Below are 17848 nucleotides of genomic sequence, written 5' to 3' on the forward strand. Positions count from 1 at the left end.
GACTCTGGAACAGCCCTGTCTGGTTCAGAACAACTTAACCCAAAGACTGCAAACATTTTCAAAATCAAAATATTTAAAAGGCAGGAAAATATTGTAGCTGAAGCAGGATTAAGTTGACAGAAGTTTCACGTGTAAAACATATTTTTACCAGAAAAGAAAAATTGAAGAAAAGGAGAATGCTGGAGATAGGCAATGTTTGGTAAATTCTTGTTCATTCAAGGCTATTTTCACCAAGGGACAAGTGAAATTAAATTCCCACACTTGGGAAAACAAGAACCAAGCAAACCAAGGACTCAATAAGGTGTAAAGCATCATATTATTATTTTTGTGAAATAGAAGAGAAACAAGTGAGCACCTGCATATTCAAGGGAGAAGGACAGGATGTTTGAGTTCTTTTTCTGTTTCCTTGAAATATTGTCTGTGCATTCTCCATTTAAACACCATGGGCCTTTGTGAAAACCAGCACGATAACAGTAACTGTCAAACAAGGTGAGCCTAGGAGGCTCCGTTCATTAGCATTTCTAACTGACTTAGGAAGCTCAGCTGCAACATCCTGCTCAGAAATGCAAAAATCTTATCTGTATTCTGATGTAATGAACAGACATGATGCAGATGATGTTTAGAATAAAAATTCAGAGAAAGGTGAGACTGCCTTAAAGCTTGTGTTTTCTGGAGAACAGGGACTGGTTACAAAAGGCTGGCAGGCTGTAAGGTACGTGAGCTTTCAAGAAGAAAGGTTCTCTTATGGATTGATCACAGCAGTTTCTTCTGGCTGAATCAGATGCAGTCATTAGGGTTCATGTGCTTTGTTCTTGTATTTTTCAGTGTTTAACTTTTTCAGGTCTTTTAATGGCAACATCAGATGCAGTTGAATTTGATCACCGTGAATCATATTTATGATCAGGGAAGTCAGTCATCTATATTAGCTAGTCATTCTACTAGATTTTTCACTATCATCACAGCGGATGCTGTGAGCCACATTCTCCCAACATTATTCTCCCTGAGCAATTTTTCTGCAAAAAATCTTGTTGACTTCAATGGATAAGTGAATTTTATTCTCACTGGCAGGAGACCTGATTGCAATTTTTATTATAGGCACAAATTGTTCCCCAGCTTCTATGCCCTATCGTTACCCATCAACCAAAAATCTTTTACTGAGAGTGCTTTCTATTGCTGGAAATACTAGCCAATGCTTACAAGATGAAGAGGTGCTTGGGAGCACCTGTGTTCTGCTGCAGAACAGATCAGTCAGATAGGAAGGAATAAAAAGGCGGTGAAAAATGAGCATCTCCTCTAATACTTGTTTCCTTTTACAAACACGCCTCTTCCCAGCCTTGTTCCAGATGTGCAACCAATCTTGCAAATAAAGTGGCAATAGGATGAAGGATTGATTGCTTTGAGGTAATATTCACAATCTTTTCCAGGAAAGAGAAATAGTGGGACATCCAGCCTACTGCATGTTGTTTCTAAAATATGGTGCAAAGTTTTCTGCCTTTAAAATAAAATAAATTAAAAAATTAAGTAAAGGACGATTCACCACCTTCCTCTGAAACTCACTTAATTCACCTCCCTGGATTGAATATTTCTTTTATGTGACATTTTAAGCTTCCCGACTTTGCATTTCAATTGTAAATGGATGAAAAGATGTGTTCACAAGAAAGCATGAGTGGTACCACCAGATTTGGATGGAATGAAAGTAAGCTTTGTAGCCGAAGGAAAAGATGGGGGACAAAGGCAGTCAAGTTTCCTACTGAACTACATGCTCCTCCATCACCCCGCACACAAGCAGTGAAGCAGATAACCTATCTGCAAGGCTGCAGCCCAGTTACAGGAAGGTGTCCTTTCCCTCTTGCTATAAAAGGCAAATGGAAGAAAAAATATAGTTAAATGGCGAGTGAGTTACAAAGGATAACATGGAAGTGAAGAAATAACTCACAACCAAGACTCTTCTTTTTCTTCAAAACACTTAAGACATTAGAAGCACATAATCCTATTTCTTTCCCTGAATTTCAATTGTCTGCTGAAGCATTTGCATACTGCAAATCAAAAAACAACAGTGAGTGGGCTCTGGCTCAAGAGTCACCTTCTGACAAAGAAAAGCGTCAGTAAAAGACACAGCCTGATTTAAACAGCCCACTCGGGAACGTAAGCCTGACTGCAGGCCATCATTTTGCAAACAAAAATCTTTTTCATGGGCAAGGATCACCTCTTCGTAAAATAGAAGGGTGAAAACGACACCTTCCTTCTCAGTTTTTGAACTCACTCCTGTTAGTGACTATAGTCCGAAAAACCAGGATCCACCGAGTGCCAAAGGCTTTACCCAGTTGGATGATGAGAGTTCATGGGTGGCTAGTCTGCAGCAAAGGAGTTTGCCCGTGCATGCCTTCCAAGATTCAAGTCTTTGTGAACACTTTGCTCTTCTACGCCCCCTCCAGCCACACAACCGAAGAGTAGGGGAGGGAGAAAAGCAAAACTCCAGGAAGGAGCCTGAGAGAAGCTGCAATTAAAATAGGCCTGGCCAAATGCCAGCCCTGAATACCTCTAGATACAATGGGTCCTAAACCTAAATTAGGCCAACTGCCAGGCTTGGGGACACATGCACAACCATAATCTCCCAAGAACAGACAGAGACAGCAAAATGCAATTAAGTGTTCTCAGTTCACCAGTCAGTCAGAGCAATCCTCAAGCACAGCGACACTTGCCAAACATTTTCCACATACAACATGAATAACAAAAAAAATAAAAGATTTGGTTTGATTCCTATCACTTTGGAGAAAAAGAAAGAGAATCTGAGATCTGGGAAAAGAAATATTAAAGCACATGTATGGACAGGGCTAGGAAAAAAAGATTTCGAAGTTATTTTTTGACAAGGACACATGCCTACACATGAATGCCATTGATTTACCTTTCAGTAACAAGGACAGTTGCAAAAATGTTGGCGAAGAGGCAAGAAATTAAATAAGAAAACTGCATAGCAATATACTTTGGCTACAATTTATGTTTGTTGCATTCTCAGCTTGTACAAGACAGACTTCCAGTAATCCCCTCTGACACTACTACCGTGATCCAACTTATTCCCCTCATTAGGCTCAGTTATTCACCATCTGTCTCTGCAAAAAAAATTGTCTGAATATTAGTTCTTCCTCGTAATGTGGAAGCAATAATGAAATACGGTACAGGAAAAGCAAGCTGGAACTAGGATACCTCTCAGTCCAAACAAGAAAGAGCTGGAATCCATACTAAGGCTGCTGGAGTTCAAGTTCTGCCACAGCCTTGTACTGGGAGCCAACTGCAGGGACTGCCAGAAAGGGAGAAAGCATTAAATCACAGCCAGCACTACTTAGGGTCAAGAGTCAGAAGAAAAGAGTTTTAGTTATGAATAATGCCACTGCAAAGAAAACAAACCCCACAAACATACATGCAACACCCAAAAGCATTCCAGGTAAGAAGGACCATGAGGTCATGCCTCGCAGGCTACTGCAGCACAGCGCTCTTGCTCTTTCTCGTTAAGCAGAGCCAGGATGCAGTCTCAAGTTCTAAGCATCCTCCCCCCACCTCATCCCCCTTCCCACACCATAAAAAAGGCCAGAACTGGTTGAAAGCAATGGTAGTGGCTTACCTGGACGTACATCAGCAGGAGCCTGCTGTCCGCGAAGCATGCTGCAAAAAGATGTGCAGCTGGCTGCAGGGGCACACAAAGCAGGGCTGTGGTGCTGGGGCAGGGGACAGAACCACTGGGCACTTGCAGGATGGCAGCTGCAGCCCAAGAAGGGGCAAGCAGCACGGCAGGTCAGTAAGGCAGCAGTACCCGCAGCGTGGGCTCAAAGGAGAAAGGAGCTGGAACACCCGCCTGTGCCTGCTGGCTGCTCAGCTGCCTGCAGCGGGGCTGGGCGAGGGTGGCTGGGATCAAGGATACCGGTCAGAGCACAAGCCCCGACTCTGGCAGGTGCAGGTCACTCTACAGGTAAAAACTATGGATAGTTTTAGTGGACTTCATTCCCCTACAAACTCTAAAGACAGGGATACAAATACTTCAAATGATCCCTAACTCCCAGCTGTTAAGCTGAAAAATCTGGCCTAACTAGCCAAGCTTTGCCCTGATTTCAAAATCAGCTTTGCCCTGGTACTTACTTGTTCCAGTTCTAATAACTGAATCGCCTTTTTTCTTTCTTCTGTACACAACATTTATGGAAACCCTCACAAATAAACCTCAGGATATTGAATCTCACCATCTAGTAGCTGAAAAACTAAATGGTATGCACAATTGCTTCATTACTGTTCACTAGCATTTCTAGGAAGTCAGAGATACCAAGAGAAAGAAAGAAATATCCAACAATTTCTGTGCACCCCTTCTCCCATCCAGCCAAAGAGAGAATCACAAGGTATTCATTGTCTGGGTTTTTTTTTTTTTCTTTTATGATTGACAGAAGTGAAGCAAGTCTCCCAAAGGAGCATATAAATAATGTAAATAACACGCGCAGTGGCTGCCGGTACCCAGCCAAATTCACCCCTGCTATAATTCTGCTTGCCTCTGTAGCATTCCGTCTCCAAAACAGATAAACCAAATGCCTAACCGAGAATAAAGAAAGAATAAAAAACATCAGTAACCCTCTCTAGTAACAGTTATAACATGTCTTGATATAGATTTAAAATCTAAGCTGTGTTTTCAGAAAGGTTATAAAGAAATTACGTGCTGAACTGCTCTGCGTTCTTTGGATGCAAAACAGTACATATATTCTTAAGTCATTGTTAACTACCACAACTTGCATACCATTACTTTGAACACAGCCAATCCAAAGTACATGTAAAAGATGTTATAGGAGTATTTTAAATCAGGGCACCAAGCCAGAGAATATTAAAGTATATAAGCTGCCTTCCTGTCTCTAGAGGTTTTAATATGACGAATGCTTGAACTCCTGTTAGCCTTGTTGCAAGAGTTACGATGTAGAAACTGTTCATCTGAGCACAACCAGTCCATTGTAAACCCAAGCAAAATTGATACTACCCTCCAGTGAAAACTAAGAATTGTTTCTTCTGCTTTTTTTGTGTTGTTGTTTCTTTCTTGCAAAAAAACCATTTGATTTAAAATTTTCATTTCAGCACTACAAAGAAGTTAAAAGGTCTTGGTTTGCCTGCTGATTTAGAAGGCTACATCAAAAGGGCTTTTTATTTTGGTTTGGTCTTATATCATTAGGGAGTTAAGGCATTCTTTTTCTTGTAAATAGTCTAGAGAACTAAAGAACTAAATATCTGCACAAATTAATTTGGAAGCTAACATAATTTTCTTTACTTTAAGGAAAACATGGTTTACTAAGGCAGCCCAAGGAAAACCTATGCTATTTATTTTTTCCTTTGAACATCATACCAGCTACAATCTAAAATAAACCTGTGTTGGGGGAGAGAAAAATATATAGTTTTGTCTATCAAAGTCAAAGCGCAAAGTACAAACATCATTAAACTTTTCAAAACCTTTGTCAGAGGTATGAATGTTCTCTTTGAGGGGAAAACCAAAACAAAAAACGAAAAATTACTTCTGTTTAAATTCCTTCTATGGGATTTTTCTAAGTCTTTTAAAGCTCCTTCCTAATCCACAGCTATAGAGGCATTTCAAGCAACAGAACTAAGGGACTAAATGTTTTGTGGTTTATTCTACATATGGAATGATTTACTTAACAACCAAATTGCTTGTGATATTAAGAAATTATTGAATGGTTTCTAAGCATGATCTTAGGTGTCAAGAAACATTCTTTTCCCGTGGAAAAATACTGCAACACATAATATACTCCACTGCTGCATGTCTTACAAAGTTAGTCAGATTTAAGTGTCATTCCTGAACTTGAATTAGCTGTGCAATACAAATTAACATGGCAGTCCTTAGCCATGTTATCTACGGAACGAGCTGACTTTCAGAAAATTCCAAAGAATGCATAAGCCACTGAACCAGTCACTGCTAATGGTGATGTTTCTTAAGGCTTTTTGGGGGGAGCAGCATTCTTCTCACTTTGACCCATCCACACCACCCTGTGAACTCCATTAGAAATCATCTTTGCTGATTCTGCAGCTCAGTAAGATCTTACCTGGGTCTCACTTGCTGCATTATTATTTGTGTCGTGTACTGCTTCAATGTGTTCAAGTCTACTCTATCATTGCTCAAGCTCTTCACGTGTGTGTGTGTGTGTGTGTGTGTTTAAAATTCAAAAAAGGATCACGAGTAACAATCACTTTTTAAAAGTGCAGTGACACAGCTAAACATGGACCTCATGCACATATGGTAAAAGCCTGCAATTTTGTACAAAACACTGTAAAAAGTTAAATCTAGCACAGATAAAAATCACTAAGGACTTCAGTGTGAATTTTAACCCAGCAAACTCTACAGAATTTACTCCTTTTGAAAATCTTATTAAATACTAGATGAAGCAGAAGTGATTTTATAGAATTCATAGAACCTGCTTTACAAGTAAAAAGAACATGTACTATTTATCTGCATGTGAAAGTAATTAAAATTCAAAGCATTGACATGAATAGTAAGAATAACAAGAACTTTAATGGGTCTCTGTGGAGCATAGGCTAAGCTGGTTTGTTTGGCTAAAATCTCTTTCATAAATATAACTGCAGTGGAATTGCGCACACAAGAACAATAAAGCAGAGTAACCGCCTGAAAAAGAGAACGAAATAAAGGTGAACAAAGCAAAAAGTATGAATAAATGTAAATCTAGTGTACCAAATATAAGTGAGAATTAAGGATGACTGTATCAGCATGTAGTGAGAGGGGCAGCTAAAGAAGCATTGCTGTCTCTCAGCCACTGTCTTTATCTCCTGCCTGTTTCATGTAACAAAACCTAGACAAAAGCTGTAAAAGTAAATTCGGAATAAATATCAGAGGCACACCGCAACGTTGTACTGAAACAGCAGCATATACAAACCGCTTTTTCCAGATGACAACTGAACAGACAGTGAAAAGAAGTTTCCCTGCAGTCCACCTCTCCTGATGCTGTACACAGACCTGAGCTGGCTGCTTGTTAGGCAACTAGTTTGCATCAAAGCAAGCAGCCTTCCCTCAGAGGAGTATCTTTTAACAACCTCTTAAGTCTTTTAAGTGCCAATTTTCCAAATATGCTCCAAGGACACAAAAGAAGTCAGTCACTCCAATCCCTGCTTTAACTGAAGGATTTGATTAACCATCCAGAACGTATTACCTTGGGACACATGACAAGCTTACATCTCTCTATCTCCACTGCATGGATTTTCAAACTGTTTGTGAAACAGCTCCCAAAGGGCTATATTACAGTACAGTTTTAAAGTGCATGGAAATGAGTGATAGATCTCTGTAAAATGTTACATTTCAACCTAAAACATAAGCCCCTGGATCACTAACAACCTGGACACAGACCGAGCAGGGCAGGAAACTCAGAGAAGTTACTGCAAAAGTTGTCCCAGCGTAAGCCTTTCCTGCTTATTTCCAGAGGCCTGAGAATACCCTTTGTTAATCAGGCTAGATCCACAGTTGGCTCTCAAAGCACCTATTTTTCGGCACTTCACGGTCTGGTACAACACACAGCCTTTAATTGGGACTTAGACTTCCATTATGATGTGTGGAAAGATTTGATAACTAAAGGTCGATCTACAAAAAACAGTCTTGGTGGAAGTATGGACCAAACCGAGGGGTTGTGTCTGTGTGGAAATCATGCTCTTGGGCCTGCTCCTAGGACTTGGTGTTTCCTACAACACTTGCCCATAAAACCAGGGGGCCAAGTGGTGGCTTTTTGGTTTCATCCTATAGTTAAATAGCTGCAGCATACCACTTGAGACACAGAAGAGTTGTGTCCAGATCCACTCTCCTCTTGAGACATTTTAAAATTGTTTATCTTACCTCCAGTGACAATGCAGGCTGCTTTAATTACTTTTTTTAAAAACAGGGCTTTGAATCTTTGCTTCAATTATCATTTACATACATAACATTCAGTTGAGCACGGACAGAAAGGAAAAGTGGCAGTGACTTGGTATTATTTTAAAAAATGTTAATTATTTTAACCTGTTGTTGTCAGACAAAATACTCAAATTATTTCAACATGTAGTAAATGTGTATGTGTACACGCAAAGCCGCAGTAACAACTGCAACAACAAAACAAACCCCAATGATATTCATTTCAGTTATCTTTGGTGAATTGCACTGATGCAACACTGGAAATCTTCTAAATGGAAATAATGTGCTCACACACATCAGTTTATACTTCTTGCTATAAACAGCTTTTTTTGCAATATTTACTTTCATCAGCAACAGCCTGTCTACTCACACTTTTGAATCACAGCAGATTCCTGCAGTATAAGAGCCTTAAAAATAATAAAACAAATGGCTTTCTGATTCAAGAGATTAGCCTCTAGCACACATAACCATTATTCTAGCTCTAATACAATTCACATCTGGTTAAAAGAGATGTAATGTGCAGAGATGTGAAGAGAGGGTCTGTCTATCATGCAGACCTGATGCATTAAGTCTTTATTTTTCCTGTTCATAGATATTTGCTGTGCTCTAAGGTTCAATGGAGAACATGAATTGGAGGTCTCACAGCTCTCCCCTCTCCTTTTTTTCTTACCTTAGAGATCAAGCCTACTGTATGAAACATCGGGGCAGGGGGAGGGGGGGGAATAATTTCTAAAACTATCCCATGGTGAAGAATATTATTTCTTAGGTATTCTATTAAACAGGGATAGTCAGTGTTTACAGCAGGGTCATGACTCAACACAGAGATAATTTAGTGAAGTATTTGCCTTAGCTGCATTGCTGACAAAATAAAGTAACAGTAGCAATGGCAAGTTGACATTTGTTTTCATAAAGTTAATTATTTAAAGTAGCAGTAATGAGTCTCTCACAGTGATAGAGAAAGAGAAAAGCTGCTTTCTTTACAGCACAAACTTGAAGAACCATAGGCACAGTAAGGACACCTCAAGATAACAGCCAGCACAGAAGTACGTATGAATACCATGAGTCCTGTTTTATGTCCTAACCACTACATACACTCATTTTCTGACCATGAACAGACTCAAGTAAAGACTTTTTTAGATGACAGAGAGGAGGAACTCACTTAGAAATATGAAAATATTTAATTCTCTGGGTTTTCTCACATTCAAAAATAATGTTTAGAAGAAATCCCAGGCTGAGTCGTATGTGTGTTTTTAAGGCAAGCAATCTTCAGGAGAAGATAAATCCGGATTAAGTCCCATGCAGGTTCAGGAGAAACATAAAAAGGATACCACACTGAGAGCTGAATTCTTTTTGCCTGAGGGCACTTCTCTTTGCCTGAGGGATTACACTTTGCCTAGTTATGTTAATTGAAAGAAAAAGTTAATAAAGAGTGAGCAAGACTTTACTTTCTGTAAAACTTCTAGATAGTCTAGAAGAGCTAGATGGGAACCTCACAAAAGCATAAAAACCTCAACTGAAAAAAAATGAAGCTATACTGAAAACTAATTAAATATGAGAATCAAAGAAGTGAAGCCCCCACCAAAATTACTCGGAAGTTTCCATGTAGTAATGACACATCATCCAGTGTTTTATTGGGTTTGCTGCTGGTGGAAGGAGAAATGGACACAGCTGCTCAGTAGGCTCTACAGCAAGTGGCCATACTGGGAGACAGAGTTGATTGACAGCAAATCTGAGATGATGCCATGTGTAACGTTTTGTTGTTGTTGTACAAGTGAGTATCACAGATGAGAATACCTTGGATGAGATATCAGTAAAACATTCAATACAGTTATTCCAGAGTCTTTAATTGAAGGCTGGTCCAGCTGCGTAAGTCAACGCAAATGAAAACTGGCTGCGCGGTCATACACAAAGGATAACAGTAAATGACATAACATAAAGCTGAAATTTTTATCACAACAGCACATCCCAGAGACTCATACTAGCCCCTTGCTGCTTAACAGCTCTACTGATTGACTGAAAGGAGTATGCCAAGAAGAGAACAGCATGTTGGTCAAGTTCTTAGTTAATAATACATCTCATGAAGATCGCTGTAACTGAGAGAACAGATTCAGGAAGTTTTCAGTATTGGCTGAATAGAGATTTTTTTTAGCTAGGAAAAATACAAGCTAATCCATCTGTGAGAAAAGAAACTGAAACACAGCGATAGAATACGAGCGAACATTCAGTGGAGCATTGTGGCCACAGGAGATCCAGAGGAAAGTGAGGAAAGGAGCAGAGGTGTGCAAACTCTGCAGGGGTCAGGTCTCCAGAGGCATACTTGCAGCACTCGGCCAGCTTGCTCACAGGGGCTGGCAGCATGCCAGCTCCCAGATGTTCATCTGGAGATTGGAGTGATGATATTGAACCTCCGAGGGAAGACATCCTGTCCTCCTTCCTTTCACAACTTAGGCACTTGAGGCTATGTGACCTCCCGGCCTTTAGTTGTCTATAATGAACTTGTCTGCTGTCTTACGGCACGTCGCTCTGCTGGAGCATTGACTCAGGTGTATCCTGTCCCCTAGCAAATATTTTGTGGCTGGAGGCCTGCAGCCAATACAAACCATCACCTCAAAAGAGTGACAGTTGAGTGTTGGAGAAAGAGGGAACACGTATGATGTTACTCAACAACTTCTTTGTGCAAAAGGTCCACAAGAGTGATTTGCTGTCCAAGTTGCTGATCAGCATGGTTGAGCAGAACCACCACTTGGTACTTGATCCCTTCCCCAGAAAAGAAAGGATAGAAAGGACGAAGGTATTCAGACTGAAAATGTAACATAAGGCTCACTCCTATGTCTAATTCAGCTTGAGGAGACCTGAAGCTGTGGGTAGCAAATGCTTTCAGTGATGAACATCAAGATCACAAATATGGTTGAGACAAGGAACGTGAAAACTGGCCAAAGCATGTTAAACAGAAAAGTGATTTTTCTAATGGTTCAAGCAGTTTTGTTTTGTTTTTCATTAATAAATTAATTTTAAAAGGAGTAAAATCCCATTGATCAAGCAATTAGGTATGCATTTGCAAAATTAATTAACATTTTACCTTGAAAACATTATTACAGAAAGCACGTGTAGTGAAATATTTTACAAATCTCATCGCTCCCCTGAAAGCATTATGGCATTTCACAGAGAAGAGAAAGTTGGAAGAAAAGATAAATCACTTCCTATCTTTCAACAGGAATGTTTGGGGGTTTGTTTTTTCCTTGCCTAGTTATGTGCCTTCTTTTTTGCCTGCTTCATTATTAAAAAGAAACTCATTCACCGAGCCCTGAAGCCCAGCCATGACTCCCAGCTGAAGGCAGCTTGCAGTTCATAGGCAGTACCGGGTCTATGGCTGGAAACCCCAGCACACGTGGCACCGTAGCAAGTCTTACACAGAGCACATCAACACATGCCAACCCAAGACAACTTTGCTGCTGAGGCCCAGCCGTGGGCCGCTGCTCAGAATAAAATAACCACTTGCAGGCCAAATGAATTCTACTATGTCCAGCTAGCTAGTCATCAGATCGCCCAAAACACTGAAATGGTGATGAAGGAAGCTTACCTAAACCATGTTCACAGCAAGGCCTTTGCTAGCCAGAATAATTCATGTGCCACTGTTATATATATTATTTTTGAGTCTATTCAAACAGCGCAATGTAAGCAAATAGCCTGAGTGCACTGGTGACCTTCCCCTTAAGCTCCAGACTCAAAGACACGTGATCTTTGATAAGGTGATCAGTACCCTAGTAAACCCCCCTCTTGGTTCCCAGACACACCTTAATAAAGTTCCAGTTGAATACTGATAACATACTTGGGGTAGAAAGAAGACAAACTCATCTTATGTTAGTATCTCAACAGTACACAAATGTGCTAGATGGCGAAAAATAAAATCGATTTATATATTCTTTATTGTGTACGTACTAGTGCTTGCTGCAGTGGCTTTGCAATCAATTTATCCTAGGTTATCCCACGCTTTTGTCAATAAAACCTCACATTCACACCACAATGGATTGCATTTCTGAAATAATATACAGTGCATTCTATATCGTGTCAGGTGTGCATACTTGTATCTATAAATATGTTAGCATTACAGGAATATGCTTCCTAATAGGATATTTTTCTTAAAGCAATCCTTTCATGTTATTACCTTTTACAGGTGTACCATAAGTTGTTTGCTTTGTCATTTAAGAAACTGCTGCTTCAATATTTTAGAATGCATTGTCAACACTAAAGGCTGAAGGGAGTGATATTGATACCACACTCCAAAACCAGCGTAACTTGATTAATGGCCTCTATTGTAATAAGAAGTCACACTGCAGCACTATGGATTTACCTTCCTATGAGTGTAAAGAAAGTGAGAAGAATGAGAGGACAGCTATGTGTTTTAAAAGCCAAATCAGACACTGGCCTTCAGACAGTGGTATTTACGTCACAAATTTAAGGTTTGGGTTTATGTTTTTTGTTGGGCTTTTTGTTGCTTTTATCTAGCCCTGGAACTGATCAAGGAAGCCATAAATTTAAGTCAACAAACCTTATGAAAACATGACATTAAATCTTAAATTAACGTGTACTAAATGAGATCTTTATTATGGGATTCAGTGCCAAAGATATTTGTATTTTTTTATACAACATCACATACATCTTTGCAGACAAAGCTAAAAATGCTGCAAGAGAAATCCTCATTCCTTTCAATTTTAGAATAAGGAGTTATTAAATGTTAATTAGGTACTCTGAAAAGTGGGAAATATCTGAACAGTTTGGATACATTGAAGTAATTCAGAGGTGAAGAATCCAACTTGCATCACCTAACTGTATTTCTCTCTTGAATGTTAGAAGCATTCACTAAAGAACAAATGGTAATTCTAGAATCCTCACTGAACAAAGCAATTCTAATATTTTTATGAAACAACCAGCCATGGTAATTGAAGAAAACAGCACATCTGCATTAACTATACATGCTTTAAGAAGACACATCTCCTATTCCTCACCACTCAATTCAGTAACCATTTTGAATGCTGCCTCTGCTTTTATCCAAGGCTCACCGTGTCTTTTGTGTTTTCTCTATCATCCTTCTCAATGACAGCATTGGATCACAGCGCTGTAGCACGGTTTAATAGCTAGTATTTCAGGAGCAACTAATAATAAAACCACTCGCCTCTCGACTTTGAAAGGCAGAACTGCAGAACGCCTCACCTCGCATCTTCTCCCCATCACTCACGTGCTTATTGAGGAGATGCCCGTAACCCAACAGCTCACACCACAGTGCATCGAGTGGACAGAAACACACACTGAACAGTGCAATAGAAGAACCTGCATCTCGTAAGCTTCAGCTAAAACCAAGTCCCCCTGTTTGTTACCATTTTGAAGGCACACACTGATAACAAAATTCAGGGCTTACAGTATATTGGCTTAGAGGCTTATCAGCCTTACATTTACAAGATAGAAGAGATATTACAGTGGTGTAATTCATTGCAGTGGTCAGGACTGTGCCCAGTTGGACGACCAATGTACTTAAAAGAAAGGCAACAAAAATACTACAAGGTTTATAATCACAAACGGTAAAAAAGCTTAAAGGAATGTGTTACTTTGACAAAGACAGCTGTGGAAAGCAGTGAGAGAGGAATGGGACATAGCAGCCTTCCAGCATCTAAAGATCACCATAAAGGTGACAGTGATAAATATTCACCACGTGCACTTGCAATAGAACTAGAAGAAGTCAGTTTATCTTGCAGTAAAGAAGATTTAGTTTGGCTAGCAAGAGAATCTTTCTTCCCATAAGGATACTGAATCACTGAAATAAGACATGGAGAAAGCTGTGGAATTATTTCACAGGTTTAGAAGAAAAGCATAGATTAATTTCATCAGAGATACAAGAATGATTAAGACCTATATTTGTATACTCAAAGATACTTGGTTTTATAATATATCTCTTGTGAGTCAAGAGTTGTTGTGTCTCAATACTTGCGTAAGTTTTAAAACCTAATGAGCATTTGTACTTATTAAACCAGCACAATTTAAATACAGATTAGTTAAAAAAAAAACCACCACTTGCTCACCTTGAGCTAGAACCTTTATGTTAATACATGCAGCCATTCCCCTGTCTATGAAGTAGCTTATTTCTCCATCTTGTAGCGCATCTTCACCTTCTTTAAAAGCTAAATTCTTCCCCCTTTAAAGACCTTTGCCTTAACTCTAGTTCTTATCCATTTCCATATTTTGTTCACTATTTTGAGGCCTTTTCTTTATTATTCTCATCAATATTCTATAACTCTCCCCCCGCACGCTCCCCCCATCCCCTGGCCCTGACCATACATTTCTTAAACAACCTGTGCAGTCTCCACAACTTCCAGCATCTTGTTCACAGAAAACACTATATGGCCATAAAGGTCTATCACCTAGCAAGGGAAGAGAGAAAGAAAGTAGGGTGTTACATAAGGAAAAAAGTGAAAGCATTTCCACAGGATCAGAAAAAATAATAATAATAAATAAAGAACTGGGTGGGTGGGGTGGCAGAATTATTTTCTGCTCAGTGAGTAGGTGCACGTGAAGATCTCATGCATGTATTTGAACTTCTTTCTTCCATTTTGCCATTCAGTTATTCTGAAAGCTTGTTTACACAATTCTTTATCTCCTACATCAATTAATCAGAAGGATCAGGGAAAGCGTGCAGTTCAGAAACAGAAGTGCGTTCCTTTAAGCCTTTTGAGGAAAAGGACAAATACTGACATTTCTGATGTGAAACGAGGATAATTTTCTAAACTCTCTCTCAGCAGTATTTAAAGAGGGCAGTACACAGTCACATACCACAGGTTTTCAAAGACACACCTGGTGATGAAAGGCCAACCTTTGAGCCTCTACCCTGCCAAGAAACAAGGCACAAGGGACCAGCTACCCACAGCACACCTGCAGGAATGCTGCAGCTGGAGCTCTTCCACAGACACAGAACAGGGGCCAATTCCCAATACAGAAACTCCCAGATTGTTCTGAAATCCACAGAGGTAAAAATCACTCACCTTCAATTTCTCCTCTGCTTCTTAAATACCAGATACAGGGATAAAGCATGGATGCTCCTCAGGAAGCAGACATAGACCAAAAATTCACACACTTAGAGCAAATTTAGGTTTAGTTTCCAATACAAGGTGGAAAACTCAACAGGTTATGCCATATGTAGCTGAATCTGAGACATTTGGGGACATAGTAATAATAGTTTAACAAGTAAACAGCAGTGCCCGAGAGCCATGCTCATAACTCTCCGCATGTACATGCACATATGTGAGAGACTTCCACCAATCAAGTAGAATCTGCCTGCTGGGGACTTCACATGTAAATGAAAACTGCAATTCCTTCCTTGCTAACTGAACCTTCACTGAAGCAGGCAGCACAACATTTCCACCTCAAGTTAATTTCTACTTCACTTTTAGGTGAAGAAGCACTTTATTAACACAGGACTCGATCTAACTTTATCAGATAGACTCCAACCAAAGACTGTTTTCTGACAACATTCACTAAAACTTCTAAATTGAGCTAATGTTGCCTTTGAGTTAATATGGTTTTGTACATGTGTAAACAACTACTCTTTTTTAAAAGAAACTGGGTACAGGGCAGAAATGAGAATATAACGAATATAGGAATATGGGTCTGCTACGGAGTTTTGAGAGACAGGGTAGAAAATATAAGTCTAGCATTTATACTTGGCCAGATTACGGCACAAGACTATAAAACAGGCTATATAAGAGTCATTCTTGTAGTCAAATTTCCAGGAAGGAAAAATGAAGACATGATTTTATCTGCTTTACCCATTGCTTCACTCTTTAGAAAGTTACATATATACAGAACCGGCTTCTCTTCCCTTTGCACATGGGTGCTCCAGATGTTGCAGTAGAAAAAAACTTCCACCAGTCCAGGCAAAAAAAAGAATACCCTAGTTTTTCTTCAGTAAGGAAGAACATCAGCTGTCTCCTTTTTATATCGTAAGAAATCTGAATCCCTTTTACTCACCGTCAGAAGACGGAATAATCCAGGGCTGTCTATAGGCAGGTACCTCCACACATTAGTTTCTTTTGAAACTAATGACTGCAATTGCAGTAGTTTAAAAATGGCATTAATATACCTGCAAATAAAATATACTTATACAAAGCTGTAAGAAAGAATCTGCTTGCTAGTCAGAAAAATGTGATGCCACTAGGAAAACTAAAAACAAAAACTTATTTTCTTCAATGGTATTTCCACAGTGTTACTTAGCTAATCCTAATACTTTCTTTGAAGAGTAAATTCCACCCCACCACCACCCCCAAAATGTTTCCCATTCAACAATAAAATGCTTATTAACATTTTTTTGCCCTCCTTTTTATAAAAAAAGAAAAAAACACCCCATCAATGAACCCCCCAAAACCCTACAAAAACTGTTGAGCTTGTGGTTTTGTATATCTATACATACATATATATATATGTACCATGTATACCCCTGAGAACTTTGCCAGGGTGGGAAACTCTTACCCTACATGAAACTAGAAAAGGCTCCCTGTAAGCAGGCATTGGTTTTACAGCACTCGGTTCTTATGTTGAAAGGGGAAAGGCTGGTGCAAACTGTCTCCAGCACCTCCTCAAGTCTCCCCATCAAGCACACAACTAGATAGCTGTCCAGAGCATTGCGGCACTGGGGATGGAGCCTGCTGGAACATGTCCTCGTGTATAAAGATGCAACAGAAGCCACTGAAAACACTAGAAGGGAAAAAACACCCAGCGTAAGTTTTCCTTCAATTCAGTTAAAAACTGCTAAGTTCTAAACATTCCCACTCTATCTTAGCATCCTACCGATGAGCTAAACTAGTCACACATCCTATTTGCTTACATTTAGCACTTTTTCTGGTGGTTCTTCACTTCACCTGTACTTGCAATGTTTATCTGCCAAGGCGGCAATTAATTTTTTTTTTTTTTTTTTTTTTGCAGCACAATTCTGAATATAGAGACATTTAACGTTTACATGAGCTCAAAACATACTTTTTACTGTTAGCACAAGAACAGGTGTAGGCTTCCTTAACTAGTACATCAGAAGGAAGGAGGATCACAGAAGTTGTAAGGTGTTTTTTTCTTTACATTTCTGAAGAAATTTTGCCATCCTAGAGCTCTGAGCACCTGTCCCATAAATTGGTGCATAAAGATAAATAAATGCCTGGAGACATTCACTTCAGCCCACTCGTCCTCAGCAGGTTTAGGGAGGGGAAAAAAAATTGGTTTTGTAGCAAGTCCAGAAGTTAACATACATTCTTGTAGAACAAAGGAGAAGAGGTGAGACGTAAAGCCAAGTACTCCCAAATGAGAATGGCCTGCAGCAGAACCCCTGCTCCATATTGAGGGAATTCTAGCTGAGCAGCTCAGCTGTTGCCAGGGGGTGTAAAGGGGGGGAGAAAAAACATGAAGAAAAAAGAAAAAAAAAAAAATGGAGGGGAGGAGGATGATGGTACCATTTCAGGAAATCTGACTCAACCTACATATAGATCAGTAGCTTAAAACCACAATTGTTATGGCCAATATTTTTAAGTAGAATACTGGCTGTGGGGCAGTGGTCAAAATCCAAAGAGAGCCGTGAGACCCTGCCCCTCAGCTGAGCAGCACACGGTTTTGGAGGAAAACAGAAGCATCCAGCTCCTCCTGATACTTTGGATACCAGGATGGGACATAGATGTTTGCAGAGTCTTCTAGGGTGTTCCCGGTGCCAAGTTGTTTGCTCACTTCCCCATTGGGTAGGAGCTCAGCTTTGACAGTCAAATTACATGCACACCAGTTCGCCTCCCTTCTGGGGAAGGGAAGGAAAGGAATAAAACAGTATTGTTACCTTCCAAAAGGAACTGCAGCCAGGATAATTTTCTCCACAATTCACTTAACTCTGCCACGGACAGTCCTCCA

This window comes from Falco biarmicus, chromosome 7 (genome assembly GCF_023638135.1).
Source record: "Falco biarmicus isolate bFalBia1 chromosome 7, bFalBia1.pri, whole genome shotgun sequence".
NCBI classification, from domain to species: domain Eukaryota; kingdom Metazoa; phylum Chordata; class Aves; order Falconiformes; family Falconidae; genus Falco; species Falco biarmicus.